The 19,184-nt window shown below is 35.6% G+C and overlaps 1 protein-coding gene across 1 annotated transcript in view; it reads left to right on the top strand.

The window, feature by feature from the left end:
- The first annotated feature begins 1,119 nt into the window (after positions 1 to 1,119).
- The window catches only part of LOC5568863, a 104,164-nt gene continuing 86,099 nt past the window's right edge, over positions 1,120 to 19,184 (top strand). The window contains exon 1 of the mRNA XM_001652539.2: positions 1,120 to 1,536. The gene's annotated coding sequence lies outside the window, so the exon portion shown is untranslated. The remainder of the gene's footprint in view (positions 1,537 to 19,184) is intronic.

A 19,184-nucleotide genomic window follows, 5' to 3' on the forward strand; every position in this document is an offset into this window, starting at 1 on the left:
CAAATAACCTCCAAACCATCACCTCCAAGTTAGTTCTAATACACTCCGTTATATGAAATATGGTGGCGCGTCGATCGTCGCAAGTTTATCGTTAAACAGTCAATAGAATGTTGGATCGCTTAAAAAAAAAAAGAATAAAAAGTCGAATGAAGTTTTAAATAATTAATGCGTATAGATCTACATAGGTTATATAATACACCCATATCGCAATCTATAGTATTTTTTTATGAAAATAAAGTACATATTGCCTGTGCTCGCATTTCTGAATTATTAAACAATTTCATTCAATTGTTCCATTGTTTCATCCATCGATCATGTAAATTGTTAATTGAGAGTTAAATGCATACCCGAGCAAAGTTGAATAGCAAAATGATAACAAGTCTTGTTACCTGGTTATCATCATTTGATAATTGATTTTGTTATCACCTTGGCTGAATTAACAGCCAACATAACAAAAATGAGAACACAAATTTGTTCATCGAATAACAAAGCAGTAGCAAATTGTGTTATCACTGAGATCAAGTTGATAACTCAATTTGTATCATCGTATATTTTTGAATTTTATGGTCTTAAATCAAAGAAAAATTTTGAGGTGTTTTGGATTAAACTTACGCTTCAAATAATTTTACAAAATTATGTGTGACGAAAAGTCAACTTTGTTTAATAACAGACGCTTCATGAAAATATTATTGGAAAGATGTGTGATAATATATTTTGTTATCAACCTGTTATCAAAAATTTATGTCACTGATACAATGATAACAAATTTTGTTATCATTCGGTTATCATTGATAACATAATATCAAAATGATAACAGCGATAATAAAAGTTGTTATCATGTTGATATCATCCAGTTATCCGTCTTTGCTCGGATAGTGTACACAATCTTACTATCTCCAGTACAATCCAGTATAATTTATTTTTTAAGTGTGCAAATTTCATTACATTTAGTTGGGTAATGGATACATTTGATATAATCTGTTGGATATTTTTTGATGAATCTGTTATGCCATGGATCAAAGAACGACACTTCTCTCCATTCTCACAAAGGCATGTCTATGTAGTCTTTGCCAGCAGCATGGGTTGTTCCGAGGAAGCTCGTTCAGTTGCGCTGTGGACGTCGATCATGTAGCGTCGTATTTCAGCTTCAGGTGACTGTCGCCGCGGATAAATGTTAGTTATATGTGTATAAGCTTCATCGTCATCGCATTTTTTTAGTTCTGGGGTTGGTTGTTGATGTTTTGGTGGTTTCGTACGTTGAACGCTGTTTTCCGTTGGGCGATCGCTTCGGAAGTGGAACAACCATTCAGTTTGTGCTGGTGACGGTTGGATTGTGCACTCGTGACGTTGGAGTATCTTTATCAGTGATAAATATTTGCAAATCTTGCGAATCAATGTATGATTGTATTTCTATTTTACTGGATATGTGATTAGCTGTGAGTAAGGGAGATCTAACATCAAAGACAGATGTTTGTATTGGAACTTATGAAGGTGTTAAGGTCGATGTAAGGAGTAAAATTTTTAAAATCAAGAAAGGTGAGTTATTAAATTCTAGTTTTCAACATTCATCATTTGAATTAAGCATTTGTTACAATGTAGCACAGAACATTAGAACATATAAGCCAAACATACCTATCTAATTATCTAAATTGCATACTTACTTGACTAACTGAAAGTTAAAATTACAGAAATAATGAACTTTTCCGTAAAATGTCATACAAAAACTGTTTTTTTAAATTCTTTATCAGTATCATTCCAAATATTACATTTATTTGTTATATCTAGTTGTTCTGTGTTAGACAACACTATCATTCTAAATTGGTAAAACTAAATTAAGCTTTTATTAACATTTATTACATTTCATTTGCCGTAGCAGTTCAGAGTTTCTACAGGTGAGTTGATTTCACTTGCTAATAAGAGAAAAAAAAATGCTTTCAATTAACTTAACCTAGATATATAACGTATTCATCGTGGCAATAGAAGATTGCAACTATTTTTGTCTAACATTATTAATAATTTTATTCGACATTTGCTCCAATGTTTCAATATTGGATATTCTATGTAGCTCATTAGTGCTATACCAGGGAGAGAGCTTCAGAATCATTTTCAAAATTTTATTATAAATTCTCTGCAGCCTGCCCATTACTGCTTATTTGTCACATTCGACATTTTTGTCAATTTCGAGTTAATACCGGGGAGAATCATAAAATGATTAATACTTTCGGACAGCTTACTGAAATCTGTGGGATTGTTCTAGAAAATTCGAAAATAATACCAAGTTGTTTTGTAATATTGCATAACAGTCACATTGAGATTATACATGAGCCTCATAATGTAGAAGCAATAAAATTTCTATCAGAATTATTTTCTGACTATTCACCCAATATGCGATATGAGTTGTTCAAAATTTCAGGCTCAAATAAGCATTTTTTAATGCTTGGTAATTTTTATAAATTTTAGTTTCCTCCTATACTGCCATAAAATGCACACTTGATATTCCATTTACTCAATGCCTACTTTTGTCGAATGTTACAAGTATGCAGTTGTGGGCAGTGCAGAGCTTTCTTTGGCAGCGTCCATTAATCCCCCCGTTCGTAACGCTTTTTGTATGGAAAATTTCAATTTTTTGTATGAGCTGTAACGCTGAGGCTACTCTCCCCTCCCCGTAGAACGTTACAACAGCCAGCCCATATTAGTACAGCATACAACATCTTCTTCTTTCTTCTTTTTGGCATTCACGTCCTCATTGGGACAGAGCCTGCTTTTCAGCTTAGTGATCTTATGAGCACTTCCACAGTTATTAACTGAGAGCTTTCTTTGCCAAAGTTGCTATTTTCGCATTCGTATATCGTATGACAGGCACGATGATACTCTATGCCCAGAGAAGTCAAGGAAATTTACATTACGAAAAGATCCTGGACCGACCGGGAATTGAACCCAGACACCTTCAGCATGGCTTTGCTTTGTAGCCGCGGACTCTAACCACTCGGCTAACGAGGGCTCCCTACAGTATACAACATGGCTGGTCTAAAAAAAATGAGATTTTTGAAGGTTAAATTTTTATCTTATTCTAGCATTTGCCCTAGCTACTCAACTTCATCTGTCCAATTTTTGGGAACCGCTATTATCGTGACAACATGTCTACATGAAGGTTTCAAATAAAGAGCTATTGGTTTATGTGGGAATATAATTACTTGAGTTTTGGAAGCATTGGGAGAAATCTTCCATTTTTGCAAGTATGAAGAAAAATATTCAAACTTTTTTTAAAATCTACTACAGATGATACGCACGTTTCATCCTTTGGCAGGGAGGCCTGTGTCATCCACAAACAAAGATTTTTGACATCCCTGAGGTAACTTCGGCAAGTCAGATGTAAACAAATTGTATGATATTTGGTTACTTTGTGTTACCGCATTTGAAGCTCAGTTAGACTGGATTTGCACGTCAAATGCAAACAGCAATAAAATTTTCACAGCATGTCAGGCATAATATGATTTTTTACACATTTTTAATTTTTCTCTGCACAACTCCAATAGTAAAAAAACTAATGTGAATTTTTTGACGAATTCTTATAAACGATTTAAATTATTAAAATATGGAAGCTCTACACAAAAACCATCGTATGCATATTTGTTCATCCCGTCTAAAGTTAAAACCATTTTTTTAATATGTCAATTATTCAAATTCATAATAAAATCACTACGGTGAACTCGGGATTTGAAAAATCACTCAAAAATATATGTTGCAATTCATGTGATGTCTTAAAAACTGTAAAAATTTCATGAAAATTTATCTATAGATATCTCAGATTTAGCCCTGTTTCATTACAAGTATCATCCGACCTCTGGCGATTTTTATTTACAAATATAAGTTTTCCCATAGTCTTCTTCTTCTTCTGTCGGGTGTGGGATCACCGCGTCCATTTTTTAGGACTATTGTGATATACTATTACTCTATGTACACAATGTTTTCCAGTAGCAAATGTGCCTCCGGAATACTTTGCGCATTTGACTGAACTTTGAACCATCTGCCATTGATGGGCAGAAGTCCTAGTTTGCAGTGTTGTAGTTCCCCCAATCTGGCGTGATCAGCCTAATAAAGCTAACCACCTCCCTGTGGGATGCGTTCCAAATATCAGCTGGCTGTAAGTAGTGCTTGCCAAATATTTTGAACCTACGATGGATGTGTGCACTGCAAGAGCAGAGAAGGTGTTGTGAGGTTTCGTCCGTCTCGTCACAGAAACGGCAATTTGTGTTTTGGACGACACCGATCTTGTATAAGTGGTATCTGCTTGGGCAGTGACCAGTTATTAGACCGATGTATGTTCTGAGATCCCTTTTGTTGAGACCTATAAGTTTTTGTGTTTGTGTCGTGTTTATTGTTACGAACCTTTTGGACTGATTCGCATTGGAAACTGTATTCCAATTTGATTGAATTTGACCGAACAACCAGTTGTTCAATTCCGTGTTTAGTGCAGAGTTTGAAATGCCAAGGAATGGCTCTGGACCAATGAACATATTGGTTGATCCATTCCTTGCTAGCTGATCGGCAATTTCGTTACCCTCTAGACCCGTATGTCCTGGGATCCAATATAGTTCCCATAGTAAATCCCATACAAACTTTGAACACCTGGCGCTAACATATAGTTTCACCGATCGAGCTGAAATTTTGCACAGTTGCACAGGGACCTAAATGCAATCCAAAAAGTGGACTGGAGCGAGAATCTAAATTTTTCATATAACCGTGTCCCACCCAGACAACCAAAATGTACGCATAACGAAATCACCTGGAGGCTTTGTACGTGCAAAATTTCACTTATAAGATGTGGCGAAAAGGCCTTCTACGTATAAAAGTGGAGGCGATATGCGTGCATATATTATGTGATGATTAATAACATACAATGCGAGTGTATAAATATTCTCCCGAACTAACCTGTTATCTTATGCGACTTAACTTATGATAACAAATGTTGATTTGACAGCTGCTACGGATTGATTTGACTTACTTTGCACAATTGTACGGGACGAAACAAAATGTACAAATGAACTCAGAAAAAAGTGTTTTATGCGAGGAAACTCATATATTTGACGAGTTTATCCACGGTTTTTTGCGGGTTTTTTGTAATTAGTATGAATAAACGAGTTTTGACGTGAACTTTCATGCGATTTCTGGTTGTCTGGGCAGGCTGATGTCCATGTCGGAAACCGAACTGTTCATTGGCAAAAATTGAATTTTCGTTGATGTGGACCTTCATTCTGTTCAAAATGACTTTCTCAAATCTTCTCTAGTGGAGGAAATCAAGCTGTTGGACGATAGCTGGAAGCTTATGCAGAATTTTTGTTTGGTTTTAAAATTGGTACAACCTTAGCATTTTTCCATTGGTCTGGAAAATATGCCAACTGGAATCCTTTTTCAAATGCAGGGTGTACAATAAGTTCGAATAAAACTTTTTATCGTTGTGTAGGTGCGCATCATGCACATTCTGCTTATTGGTGTCAGCTTTAGCCTCCACTGAAAAAAATCCACATGTCAAAGTCGTGTTTTTCACTTGCCGTGTTTTGTTTGCCGAGGGGGCAAAAGCTCCGGGCCTCCCGATGAAGGGGGCCCCCGAGAAGTGAAAAAGGTGAAACACTGTTCAATGCATTATTTTTACATTAACGATTTTAAATTTAAAATGCAAATCCGATACCATTTCTAACAGAGACATTATGACATGAGATTGAGCAATTCTCGCTGAAACCAGGCCGCCATAGGCACCCATCGTTAGAATTCCAATTTTATGTCACTGATCGCTAGCTTTCGATAAAACTTAAGGGTGGTCCTTTTTGTTTTCTCAAATTGGTGGACCCCTCGTACGCCAGCTAGCTAAACAGTTTGCAAAATAGCCCATTTTTTGATAAATCTTGGGTATTTCTTCATGTGATATGTCTCATATTTCCCTTGGAACACATACCAAACTTAATGGCATCGTATAGAGAAAGGATATAGCTTTCATTTGAAGTTAAAAAAAAATCCGGCGGCCATTTTGAATTTGGCCGCCATCTTGAATTTTGTTAGAAAAATCGTTTTTTCACCACTAGCGCACCGCTCGTTTTGAATTCTGAGATCACCATCAGAAAGCTGAGGAAAAATTGCGTAAGATAGGCTACAGAAACTAGGTGTGCAATGGTATTTACCCTATGAAATGAACGATTTTCTAAAACATGTTCCACGATTTTGACGTATATGGCGAGTGCAATCAATGCAAACATCATTTTTTGTACAACAAAGATACAAGTTTTCAATAGTTGGTGTATTTTTCGAGTCAGATGAAGAATAGGAGTATTATTTTGAGTGATAAAATCTGGCGGCCATCTTGGATTTTGACGCCATCTTGATTTTGACTAGTAGAATGAATTTTTCACCTTGATAGCACTCAGCATGTCGAATTTAGAGGTTACCAATAAAAACAAGGTTACGTATACTCTTCTTCTTATTATTCTTCATTTTCCTGACGTTACGGCCCTAGTGGAACCGAGCCTGATACTCAGCTTTATTAGTTATAAATACAGGTTATTAAATAGGAATTTTCTTTTATAATACGATTTTTAATAACAGAATATTTCTTCGACATATCTTTGAATTCAGTTATTATGAATAAATAAATTTAATGAATAAAAACCGTCCAAAAACATTGATTGAAATAAACAAATTTTTTTTTTTACCGTATGCTTTTTTTGTCATCGAATGAAGTTTATAAATTGTGCGTTGGGACATTAGTAAGTTTTGTGGTAATATCTGTAGTTTTAACGTAAAACATTTCCAAAAGTGCATTAATTTAGAATGGAAATTTTAAATTTTTAAGCAAAAAAAATCCTTGATTTTCTGAATCATAAAGTATTGTTTTTACTAACACCCAACATGCATGTGAAAAATAGCGAAATTGAAAGGTGAGAAGCAGGCTTTGTTCTAATGTGGACGTAATGCCGAAACTCAGGTGAATCATTTTGAGTTTGGAAAATCTGGTGGCCATCTTGGATTTCGACGCCATCTTAGTTTTTAGCAGTAGAATGATTTTTACCAGCTCAGCGCTCTTCATGTTTAATTAATTAAAGATCTCCGTTAAAAAACAAACAGATTCTTTATTTCTTATCTTATTTTAGCTGTTCAACAGATTGTTCATTTCTATCAATGGTTTTAGACCAAATAAATGAAAGAATTAATGCTATTTTTCAACTCGCAGATATGCAGAACAATCATTCAGGTGGCAAATAAGCGTTAACAAATTCTACTTGTTAATTTATTTTTGAAGCTTAGGGGCTGGCTCTATTCCAGTAGGGACGTAACGTCAGGAAAAAGAAGAACAAGAAGAATAGTAAGTGTAACGGTGGCATTAAAATTCAACATGTTGAAAGTTATCAAGGTGAAAACTCATTCTACTACTTAAAACCAAGATGGCGTCAAAATCCAAGATGGCCGCCAGATTTTTTCACTCAAAATAATACTCCTATTCTTCATCTGACTCGAAAAATACACCAACTATTGAAAACTTGTATCTTTGTTGTACAAAAAATGATGTTTGCATTGATTGCACTCGCCATATACGTCAAAATCGTGGAACATGTTTTAGAAAATCGTTCATTTCATAGGGTAAATACCATTGCACACCTAGTTTCTGTAACCTATCTTACGCAATTTTTCCTCAGCTTTCTGATGGTGATCTCAGAATTCAAAACGAGCGGTGCGTTAATGGTGAAAAAACGATTTTTCTAACAAAATTCAAGATGGCGGCCAAATTCAAAATGGCCGCCGGATTTCTTTAACTTCAAATGAAAGCTATATCCTTTCTCTATACGATGCCATTAAGTTTGGTATGTGTTCCAAGGGAAATATGAGACATATCACGTGAAGAAATACCCAAGATTTATCAAAAAATGGGCATTTTTGCAAACTGTTTAGCTAGCTGGCGTACGAGGGGTCCACCAATTTGAGAAAACAAAAAGGACCACCCTTAAGTTTTATCGAAAGCTAGCGATCAGAGACATAAAATTGGAATTCTAACGATGGGTGCCGATGGCGGCCTGGTTTCAGCGAGAATTGCTCATTGTTTTTTTTTCGCTAGAGCATCATCTGCAAGTTGTCTGAGTTTACATAGATCTTCCAAACTGTTGTCAATATTGGGCACATTCAAATTATAAAGCAAGTAACTAAGACTTTAGCCTTGGGTACGGCTCATATTGTTAATTCTGGAAGTTGTTAGTTGACCGATAGTGGAGCTCATGTGCTTTACTGAATAGCAGTTGCTTGTCCGCAAAGACTAGTTGAATGTCTGATTAAAGCCACGCTAGACTATCGTTTGTTCCTTTACTGCTACGAAAATAAAATTGAGTATTTAGTAGAAATCCTTTATAAGAGAGATTCGCGGAAGCTGACATTTCTGTCAAAGTGTGAGCCAATCGAGCAGCGAGAGCTGTCAAAGTGTGAGCCAAACGAACATGCGATATGTTTGTTTTGAACTTTTCTTGATGAGTAATTTAATCCGCTTGAAATTATTTCGGTAAAAGTAATTTTTCATGCAAAGAAATGAAATGTTTAACTTTTTTGAATTTTTGTCAATGCGATTTTTAGTTTTTGATTTTTTTGGCTGTCAGTTTTGATATGTAGCTCAAAGATCTATAACGAAACAAAATACACTTTATAGCAATGAGGAAGTCATGTCCGTGTTAAAATATTATTCTCGACGCCGAGCAAAATCAGCACTGCTGGTCTGTTGCCAAATCATTCCATTTTACTTCCGCTTATCTCTCTTTAAAGGATCACTAGTATTTAGTAGTATTGTTGTATTCAGGCACGACAGATACATTTTTTTTCTATCAATAACGGTAGGTAATCAGAAAATTTTTTACACAAGCAAATAAAATACTGAACGTTTTCATTAAATGTAAATATCTATAGCAATATTGTAAAAAAACAACATCATATTTGCTATTGTTATTCAAGTCTCGATGAATATAGTCTAGATTTGAGCTGGAACATTTTTAATTTTGGACTTGATTGAGAACGATACAGTCAAAATTCAATCCCATCATCCATGACTTCGCATGTATTTTATACAGATGATTTATTCTACGCAACATTCAAGAAGTGATGCGGTTATAGTCAAATTCGAGTAATATTACTTATTTTTGCAGTTTTAATTTAAATTTCAAAATCGTTATTTCATATTTAAGAAAACCGGTTTTAAATTTATTTTTGCAGGTCCTGCCATATGATTTGCATAGCAGGACCGCGAGTGCGTTGAAATTGTCTTCTCCTCACGTTTCTAAGACGGATCAGGAGTTTAAGCTCATCACAAGGTTCATCGTCTAATAATGGAATTCGAATTTGCTTCCCATTTAGGCATTTGTTGAATTTTCAAGAGCATTGTTGTTGAGCTGACAGGATTGAGAATCGCTTCATGGGATTTTTGAAATGTAACAGGGACATGATCAGAATCAAAATCGACGTGAGTAATCAGTTGGCTGCAAAGATGGCCAAAGTCGGTTAAATCATTAGAGAATCGTAATCAAATAACAATTTGATTAGTTAATTTTACAACAACTTGGACTGCTTCAGCCATAGTGGCGGTTTTGAACATTGCATCAATCGTTTTATCAAATTGTACAGTTAAAAAATCAAAATTAGAGGGAGAAATTTACTAGAAGTAGGTGGATTTTCTGATGATTTTACGTAGTGAGTTTCGGTTGATGAAGAGTCGGAATAAAAGTTGCCTGCGGTGGGGTATTCCCGTTTGATTTGAAACAATTCGATCGTTACCTGATACAACATTCGCATAGGAGTTATTTCGGATATTTCCCTTCATATTGAAAAGATTCGAATGGTTAACCGAAGGAAGAAAATTAGTTTATGAATGAGCATGATTATAATTTATCTGATGGGTACGATTATTAGGCAAGCGATCGTTAAGTGAAAAATGTGCATTGTTGGAGATTATGTCTGGGGAATTCCGGGAATGAAAAACGTTACCGTTCGTCTACCTGGTACGAACTCCAACGATTCCTTTACGTGATGGACAATTCCAAAAGTTAGACTTATGGTTGCCCCTCGCAATTTACTCATACAATCTTTTTGGTATCTTCCTTCACAGGGCAGACGTTCTAAGCATGACAAGAACTTCCGCAAATCATACATTTAAGAGAATATGTCTTTTAAAGTTCTATGGGAAGCCCTATTTATACTAAAAATATGTTAAAGAAAGCTTTCAATTCATATCATGTATGATAAATATCGGTACTGAGCTGGAACCTTTTTTTCTTCAAAAATCTCGTTGGTCCATTTAGGCCACTAGAACCAGTTTGACTTCATTTTACGTTTTTATGTTATTTATAATCTGTAAGTGCATTAGAAATAGTTAAATTTAGTTGATCATCAATACTCTTACTTTTCTAAATTTGACTTGACTATTATGTGTTTTGTAGGGAAATTGTCCAATGAAATTGATTTCTTATGAGAGTGACCAAATTAGGAGTACCCTAGCAAGATTAGGTGTATAGAAGTTAAAATTATGACAAAAATGAACTATTTTTCCTACGTTTTGAGCCTTTTTGGACGAGTTAATAATTTTAGGGTAATCATGTGAACGTGACCTACTGAACACGAAAGGTTTCATGCCGATTATTTATAAAACTACAAATGGGTAATGTTGTAAACTCTCTGAAAGAATCTAACCCTTCATTACCAAGAATTAAAGGACTTCCTAAAGTTCATAAACCTGGTAATGAAATGCGTGAGATTGTTTCAGCTATTGGATCACCCACCCACAAGATTGCAAAGTATTTAGTCCAGAAATTCCAAAATTTTCCAAAACAGTTTCATAGTAAAACAGTTAAAAATTCCAAACATTTTACAGAAGTAATTGAAAATTTAAAAATAGCCGATGATGAAGTTTTGGTTTTTTTCGATGTCAAATCTTTATTCCCTAGCATTCCTGTTAAAGAGGCCATAAGCCTATTAGAAGATTGGCTACTTAGTCAATATGAAGGCACAAATTGGATAAAACAAGTACGTACATACATTAAATTAACTAAACTTTGCATGGAAGAAAACTATTTTTCCTTTAGAGATGAAACATATAAACAGTTAAATGGAGCCCCAATGGGAAACCCTCTTTCTCCATTTTTATGTGAGATTTTTATGGCAAATTTAGAGAAACGATTAGAAGATAAAAACCAGCTCCCTGAAATCTGGTGGCGTTACGTTAATGATGTTTTCAGCATAGTTAAAAAACACATCTTACCCCAAACTTTAGAAACAATTAATAAGGTTAACAAAAACATTGAATTTACTTACGAAGTGGAACAGGATAACAAATTGCCTTTCTTGGACTTACTTATTGTAAAGGAACACTCATCACTTACATTTGAAATCTATAGAAAACCAACTAACACTCAACGTATTATTCCAAACACATCAAATCACTCACACCAACACAAAATGTCTTCCTTCAATCACATGATACATCGAATGCTAACAATCCCCCTCAGTGAAACTGGTAGAAGAAAGGAACTTAACTACATTTTTGAAACAGGACAATTAAACGGTTACACAAGACAAACAAAACAACAACTCATCGACAAAAGAACACGAGAACAATACAAACGTTCACTTACTACTCTGACACAAGAACAACCAACACTCAAACATATAGCCGTCAATTACAACGATGAAACAAAAAAGCTACGCCCAATCCTACGAAAGTTTGGTTTCGAGTTAGTTTTTACCAGTAGAAACAACCAACTCCAAACTCTCCTAGGTTCAACAAAAGACCCAATTGACAGTTTATATAAATCAGGCGTTTACCAAATTACATGCGACCACTGCAATAAAATTTACATAGGACAAACAAAACGGACTCCCAATACACGTTTTAAAGAACACGTAGCAGAAGTTACTAAAGCACACAAAGACACAGAAAAAGGACATGTACACCATTTCAAATCAAAAGTTGCAGAACATATTTACAATGAACAACATTTCCTTAACACAAAAAATATCAAACTCTTACGACATATTTCAAATCCTTGGAAGCTTGACGTAGCGGAAAGCATAGAAAATTTTCAAACAAAACCACAATAAATTACTAAACAAAGATCAAGGAAATGGGTACTCTTGGCTGTTTAGACTTATATCTAACCTTCACACACACACACAATTCATAAACACATTGATTGACCACCTGCCAAACAAGCAGGAATTTGTAATTTTGACAATCCTTTCATTTGATTAGGTACACAATTAAAAAATGACCTCCTGTATACGATTACAGGTAGAATCTAGTTCTAACATACCCACATACTTTTTCTGTCAAGATAAGCAACACATATTAGAGTTTAAAGGTATTTGCTCACCTTAGTGATTTTAGTATTTTATTTTTTTTTGCAAAAAGTGAAGTGTTAAAGTTCATTTGTAGTTTTAAACATACTCTAATAATCCCTCCGAAAGTTTAATATTAAAAAGTGTAGCGATTATTTATGTAAAACTGTGTATAACCCACTATGGCTACAAATGGCGAATGGCAAAAACCGGTGTTTCTACTCTATTCCATTTTTGATCTCTTCTGGTGACTTATAATCACTCGAGAGACCTTTTCAGACAACTTTGAACAACCGTTCAGTTTCGTCGTTATATATAAAAAGAATGTGCTTCTTCTCTTCAAAAATGAGAAGAAATTCGCGATTTTTCAGAGTTTCCGGCAAAACGCGACAGTCTCCTTTCTTTGTGATTTGGAAGGAAACGTTGATTCCCCTAATGAAGTTCAAGATCTTCCGCTAAAATCCCCCAAATTCGAAATAACTGACTACGATAGGTGGCACTCTGCTTCCTCACTTGATGGAAATTACTGACTTATAATTAGAAAATTACCCATCCGAAATTTGCTTGAGGAAACCCCTGGAAAACCTTGAGTTAACTCTTTGAGGAGTTGTAGGAATAATTGATGTAGGATTTTGTGGTTTTAAACACTAAATAAACTTTTGAATTAAAAAATATAAGTGCAACTTACTTCAATAATGATTCCAGAAATCTTTGAAAGGAATCCTTAGTTATGGAGAAATTTAAGAGGAATTCTTGTTTGAATTTATTGTGAAATTCTTAGAAAAAATCCTTGAAGATTCCATGCAATAATGCCTGGAAGAATTTATTAAGCAATTATTGATATAACCAATGTGATAATTATTGAAGGATTGATTCTGGAAACGGCTGGAAGTATTTCTGAAAAATTGCCATGAGTGATTTTCAATGAATTCCAATTTTAAATGAATAACACCAATCGTAGAATAAACCTTTGTTATTTTCCTGGGAAAATTTCTTTATGAATGTTTTAAAGTTATCTCAGTGTATTATCTGGAGAAATCGTTCCAATAATTTCTGACATAATTTTCGATGTAATTCCGTCGTTGGACTATTGACCGATTTTTGGAGCAAATATAGAATGGAATTTTAAGAAATCATTAATGAAATTTCAAGACAAATTGCCAGATTGCTAGAAGAATCTCCATAAGAGTTATTTCTATATACCTAAAGAAAGATCTGAATAAATCTCTAGAACAATTCCTGAAGATGAAAATCTGTGAACGTATGAAATAGTCACATAGTAATCTCTGAAGCCTCAAAAAGTTACATCAAGGCTCATTGCAATGCGAAAAAACTAACAAAAAACTTTGGACAGATAAGATTTTTTACGTAAAAAAGATACATTAGAGACATTTGTTTACCTGTGTTAGCGTTATCGAAATATCCGTTGGAACATTTCAAGAATGTATAAAATATTTTTTTTATAAATATTTCTTTCGACTTGGTTTAGGATAAAGCTCATAATCAATGTTTCCAAACTAGTTTCTGGCTTCCTCAGGCTAAAACTAGTTTCAGAGGCCCTCCTGATATTCGATGATTAACAGAACAATGTATTTTTGAATCATAAACCACGATGTACTGTTCTATTGCGTAGAAATAAACGTTACCTCAATCAATATACTGGATGCTATAGGGGCCCCTATTCATTACCAATTCAAGGGCCCTCCAAACCCGATTTCCCTTGCATCGATACAATTAATTCTGTCAAGAACTCAATTTTAATGCTATGAGAAATTTTCACGATGTTTTCGGGTCCCCCTAGAACCCGGGGCCCGGTGCGGACCGCACCCACCGCACACACCGCACCCCCTAGCTACGCTACTGAAGCCAGGATCCAATTGAGAAATTTTATCTTCAAAATTTTTTTCCCTAATTGAGTAAAACGCTTTTTGATTTCTTTCGGCAGATTTTGCCATATAATTTTTATAGCAGGAGCGCGAGTACGTTGAAAATTATTAATTTTGTATAATCTCGAGTGAAGAAGAGCATTCTAAAACACATCGTCCATCCAAACCGATGGTGGTGCGGTGATTTCGTTGAGCCCCTGGGCTTTGCCTCTACTGTCCTCTATATTTGTGTTCCTAACAATTCTATCGGTGGCTTCGTTTCACCTTCGCCATAACAATCGTTACTTTACTACTTTTTCCTCGTAAAATATCCTATATCAGTATGCAATCAAGTTTTTAACAGTTGGCGCTAAATTATTGTTTCAGCGATTGAGTAGACATTTTTTTATGAGACCCACATGGAATTTCAAGATTTTATGAGACAAACTTTGACTGGCCATAAATTATTGCCCTTTTTGAGGAATTTGCTAATAGTTCACGCAGTTATAAACAAGACAGATCAATAGCAATTTTATCATTGATTGCAACAACAAAAATTACATATGCGTATCGACTCTTCCTGAATAATTCTTGATTGAGTAATACACACCAATTTTTTTTCGGGATATTTGAGCTCTTTTCTAGAACTAATCATTAGAACATGCAATCAACGGGGTTAAAATTATTTGCAAAGTAATAAAATTCTTTTATTCTCAGGTCAGACTATGGCTTGCAAGTTGGAACTTCATACAAATGGATACCTCACATACGAGTAGAGGATGAAGCAAGAACAGAACGGGAAAGAACTTATATCTTTTAAAAATAGTGACTTGAAGGGTCCATTGATTGTGCAACTAACGTCTGTAATGCAAGCAATGCGATTCTCCCACTATCACAAGCTGACAAAAGGAACCAACGAAGCGTGGCAAATGGTGCATTCCCATAATAAAACCCTATCCCCCAAGTGACGGCCTTAAGACATTCCGGAGCTTCTTTAGTTACTCTAACGTTTGCCACGCCAACCAATTCAACCGCCGCCGCTTTCGGTGACTACAACATGCGCAGATTCGCATAATAAGATAACAGCATATCAAAGAATAATAAAACTATCCCGTCGTCGTCGTCGTCGTCGTCGAGAAATCAACCGCCGAGACCGGCTTTGACGATCTACCTTTAAACCGAAAGGAGTGTGCGCCCTTTGCCGGGCAACGTAATAGCGGTTCTGCCATGGCATGGGGAGGAGAAAGAGCACGCCATCCAAGATTAAATGAATAAATATTTTGAACGCCGGAATGGTCGATCCAGGCCAGAAGGGGAAAGCATGGGGGACTGCTGCTCGTCCCACGTGAACCTGTTTGAGCAAAACCGAATACTTGCTGACCGGTTGGGAGACTTCTTGTGGCTGCCAACCGACTGGAAGAGATGATTTTTTTTGCTCTCAGTCCAATCAATGACCAGTGGAACAGTGTTTGTGGGAATGTAGTGTAGACCGGTTGAGAAATTGGATGTGATTTCGTTTATACAGGGAGCTGAAAATAAAAGTCCTTAAAATCTGTTGAACTTGAAGGTGATTTCATAAAATAGGAATTTTTGGCATTTTTTACATTATTATTGACACTTCTTCTCTCTGGTGCTACGACCAAGTGGTACAGAGCAGTCTTCTCAATTAACCTCCGGGCAGTCGTGCTGTTGTACGTTGTACAACAGTTGCTATTATTTCACGCAGAGAAAATAATTGTAATGTCAAATTTATTCTGTATCATTGAAACGATATATCTATATTATTTGCCGGCTTATAATAGCCTTTCATTGTTTTAATAACTACTCATAATTTGGTTTAAAAATATTTATTGTTGAATTTGACAGAAACAATATTAAGATCAAAAATAAATTTTGTTGAACCGAGTCTGAGGTTTATCAAAATTTTTGTTTTTGATCTTAATATTTTTTCTTTTGAAACAACAATATTTTTGCATTAGAGTTCAAAACAAAATTACACTGTTATTTGTTGTTGTAATGTTTTTATTTGAAATAACAATACTTTTTGTTACTCCCTTTCCCCTTCAAATTATTTTTTCTTTTTTTTAATGAACAACAAAAATAGCTTTAAAGTTCTACTTTATTCATTTTTTCATAAGTGTAATAAAAATTAAAAGAATGATAGTTACCTGCGCCATCTCTCGACGGTAAATCGGAGCATGAATTTTGTCCATTCCGTCCGTGACAAAACGACGGGTTGATATCATCAGCTGGATTTCCTTCCGACGAATTAACGGCTACAATAATGAAAAACATTTGAGTGAAATGAAAAGTCTAGAAAGGAAACTGCAACGTACCAAAAATAGCTTCTTTTATGGTATCGAATATTTCAAAACTGTTTTAAAATGGTAGTTTACGCAATAAGGTGCAGAATGAAGATTTTTACAGCACGAGTCGTACATTTATCGAGGGCGAGGCTTGTCGAGTTGGATAATTACAAAAAAATGCTGTAAAAATCGAGTTATGCACCGAGTTGTGTACAACATTTTTTTTTTGCAATTTCATGAAATGTTACTTGAGGAATAATTTTTTAACTATTTTTATTATTCTGCACATGGCCCTACGCACAGTGGCCCAAAGCTGGCCAAAAGTCAAAAAAATGAAGTTTGTAAATACCTTTACGAATATTTTTTTTCTTGATTTCTTCATTATAGAATAACAATTCCCCAAAGTTTCAGATCGGTGTATATTTAGATTTTTCACAGCATGTGACAGAGAGAGATGTCAGCTGAAATTGATCCTTTTGAATTTTTCAAATTTCGTAAAGGTTGTTCTATATAAATTGCAGTTTCTGTACTGAATCATGAACACATCTTTCTTAACCGGTCTCATTTGAAATATACCTTAGGCTTTGTTATGAAGATATTTCAAACCATATTTGACATGTTTACCATTTGAGAATGTCATGAAGTGTATATCACAGAGTTCCTTAAAAAATAAAGCATTTTCTCAAAGGTAGTGCAAGATATCTGGGAAACGCTCTAAAATGATCATTTACCCCTCAATGTGTGGCAAATATTCCATAGTATTTGATGTACTATGGTTTCACTTGCGCTTTTTTTGCGCCAAGATAAGAATACATATTTTTAGTTACACTGCAAATCAGCCCATTAGACCATCATACTTGTTATGAATATCGCATTTTTTACCATTATAAGCTCCCGAATAGATTCAAAAACCACCTCGTGCTTGCCCACGATATTTAAGCTCAAGTTGGCATCGAAATAATGACGTTTCATTTGATTTTAATCTGGATACGAATTTCATTGATTGAATTAAAAAAAATGTGCTATTTTAAACTAATTCAGTCAAATGTACCAGAAATATCGATTTTTTGTTTCAGCGGCTATTTCTATCAAATTAGCTCTAGAAATCATGTTTCATCAAATAATTAGCATTTTTGAACGTTTTGAGTGAGAATGGTACTTTTGGCCAGCATTTGTATGGGATGCGGCCACAATGCTACGTAGCCATGTCTGATTATAGTAGGTTGTACTGAGCGATTGTCACAATTTTTCAAACCATCGTTCGGATATCATCAGTATTCAAAACAATGAGCTATTCCGTTTGGTATTGAGTCGACAGCGGCCCTGGTTGGTCTCCTACCGGAGAAAGCTACCATCTCCAGCAGATTAACAAGTATAGGCCTAAGTGAAAGCGAAAATACTAAAACCCTTACTTTCTATAACACACAAATGAGTCATTACGCTGAATATATGCCATGTGATAGTTGAGTCGGCTGTGGCCTGTCAACGCTCTGACCAAGAGACTGCAATTCTGCTTTGACAGATTTGTTAAATACTTCGCCACCCTTGCAGATGGCCCAGTAATGTACAATTCTGTTCGACGACACGACTTCAAACTATTCCAATATTGCTTGTGCTGAGTTGCCGCCCAAGAATTTATCTGAAGCTTCACCCAGCACTTCGAAATTGGAATAGCCGGCTCAGTGCCAATGAAGTCATGCGATGCTCCATCGCGAGCTAGCTCATCAGCCAATTCATTTCCAGCGATGGAAGAATGGCCTGGTACCCATACAAGGTTTACAGAGTTGACTGAATTCAGTTCCTCAATTTGAGCTCGACATGCGATAACAAGCTTCGGCCTTGAGTTGGCCGAAGCGAGAGCTTTTATAGCAGCCTGACTATCTGAACAGAAGTATATGACCCATTACACGCTGTTGAATTGCTGATTGCACTCCACACATAAGAGCAAATATTTCCGCCTGAAAACGGTGCAGTTTCTACCAAGTGAGTAAAACTGATTCAGCCATAGCTCACGAGAAGGGAGCCATCAGTGTAACAAACTATATTGTTTGATATACTTCTTTCCAAATAGCCAGACGTCCACTCTTCCCGTGAAGGTAATTGTGTGGTAAATGTCCTGTAAGGAGAGTGACAAGAACTTGGAGCAAGGACAATTTTGTCCCAATTCACCAAAAGTGGAAACAACGAAGTGTGTGTAGATTTACGATTCACTGGATTTTTCTCCAGTAGATACAGTAGCCATAAACGGTAAGAGCAAGAAAGTGCTTCTTGTGTAAGATGTATGTTTAGTGGCGCAACGTCGAAAAAGGCCTCGAGCACTGCTGTGGGAGTTGGAGAGAACGCACCAGACATCGCCTCAAGCACAACCTTTGGGATGGCCCAATTTTGATTGGATTGTTCTCACTTTGCCCTTTTGCCACCACACAAGACATCCATATGCCAATATTGGTCGAACAACTGTTGTGTAAATCCATATGATATACTTGGGTTTGAGGCCCCATGTTTTGCCAAAGGTTCGCCGGCATTGACCGAAGGCCATGCAACCTTTTTTGACTCTGAACTCAATGTGAGGTGTGCATGAAAGTTTGGAATCTAGAATGACTCCGACATACTTTACTTGATCAGTCACATTAATCTCAGTGCTAAAAAGACGTAAAGGTCG

Source organism: Aedes aegypti, chromosome 3 (assembly GCF_002204515.2).
Source record: "Aedes aegypti strain LVP_AGWG chromosome 3, AaegL5.0 Primary Assembly, whole genome shotgun sequence".
In the NCBI taxonomy this organism is placed as follows: Eukaryota; Metazoa; Arthropoda; class Insecta; order Diptera; family Culicidae; genus Aedes; species Aedes aegypti.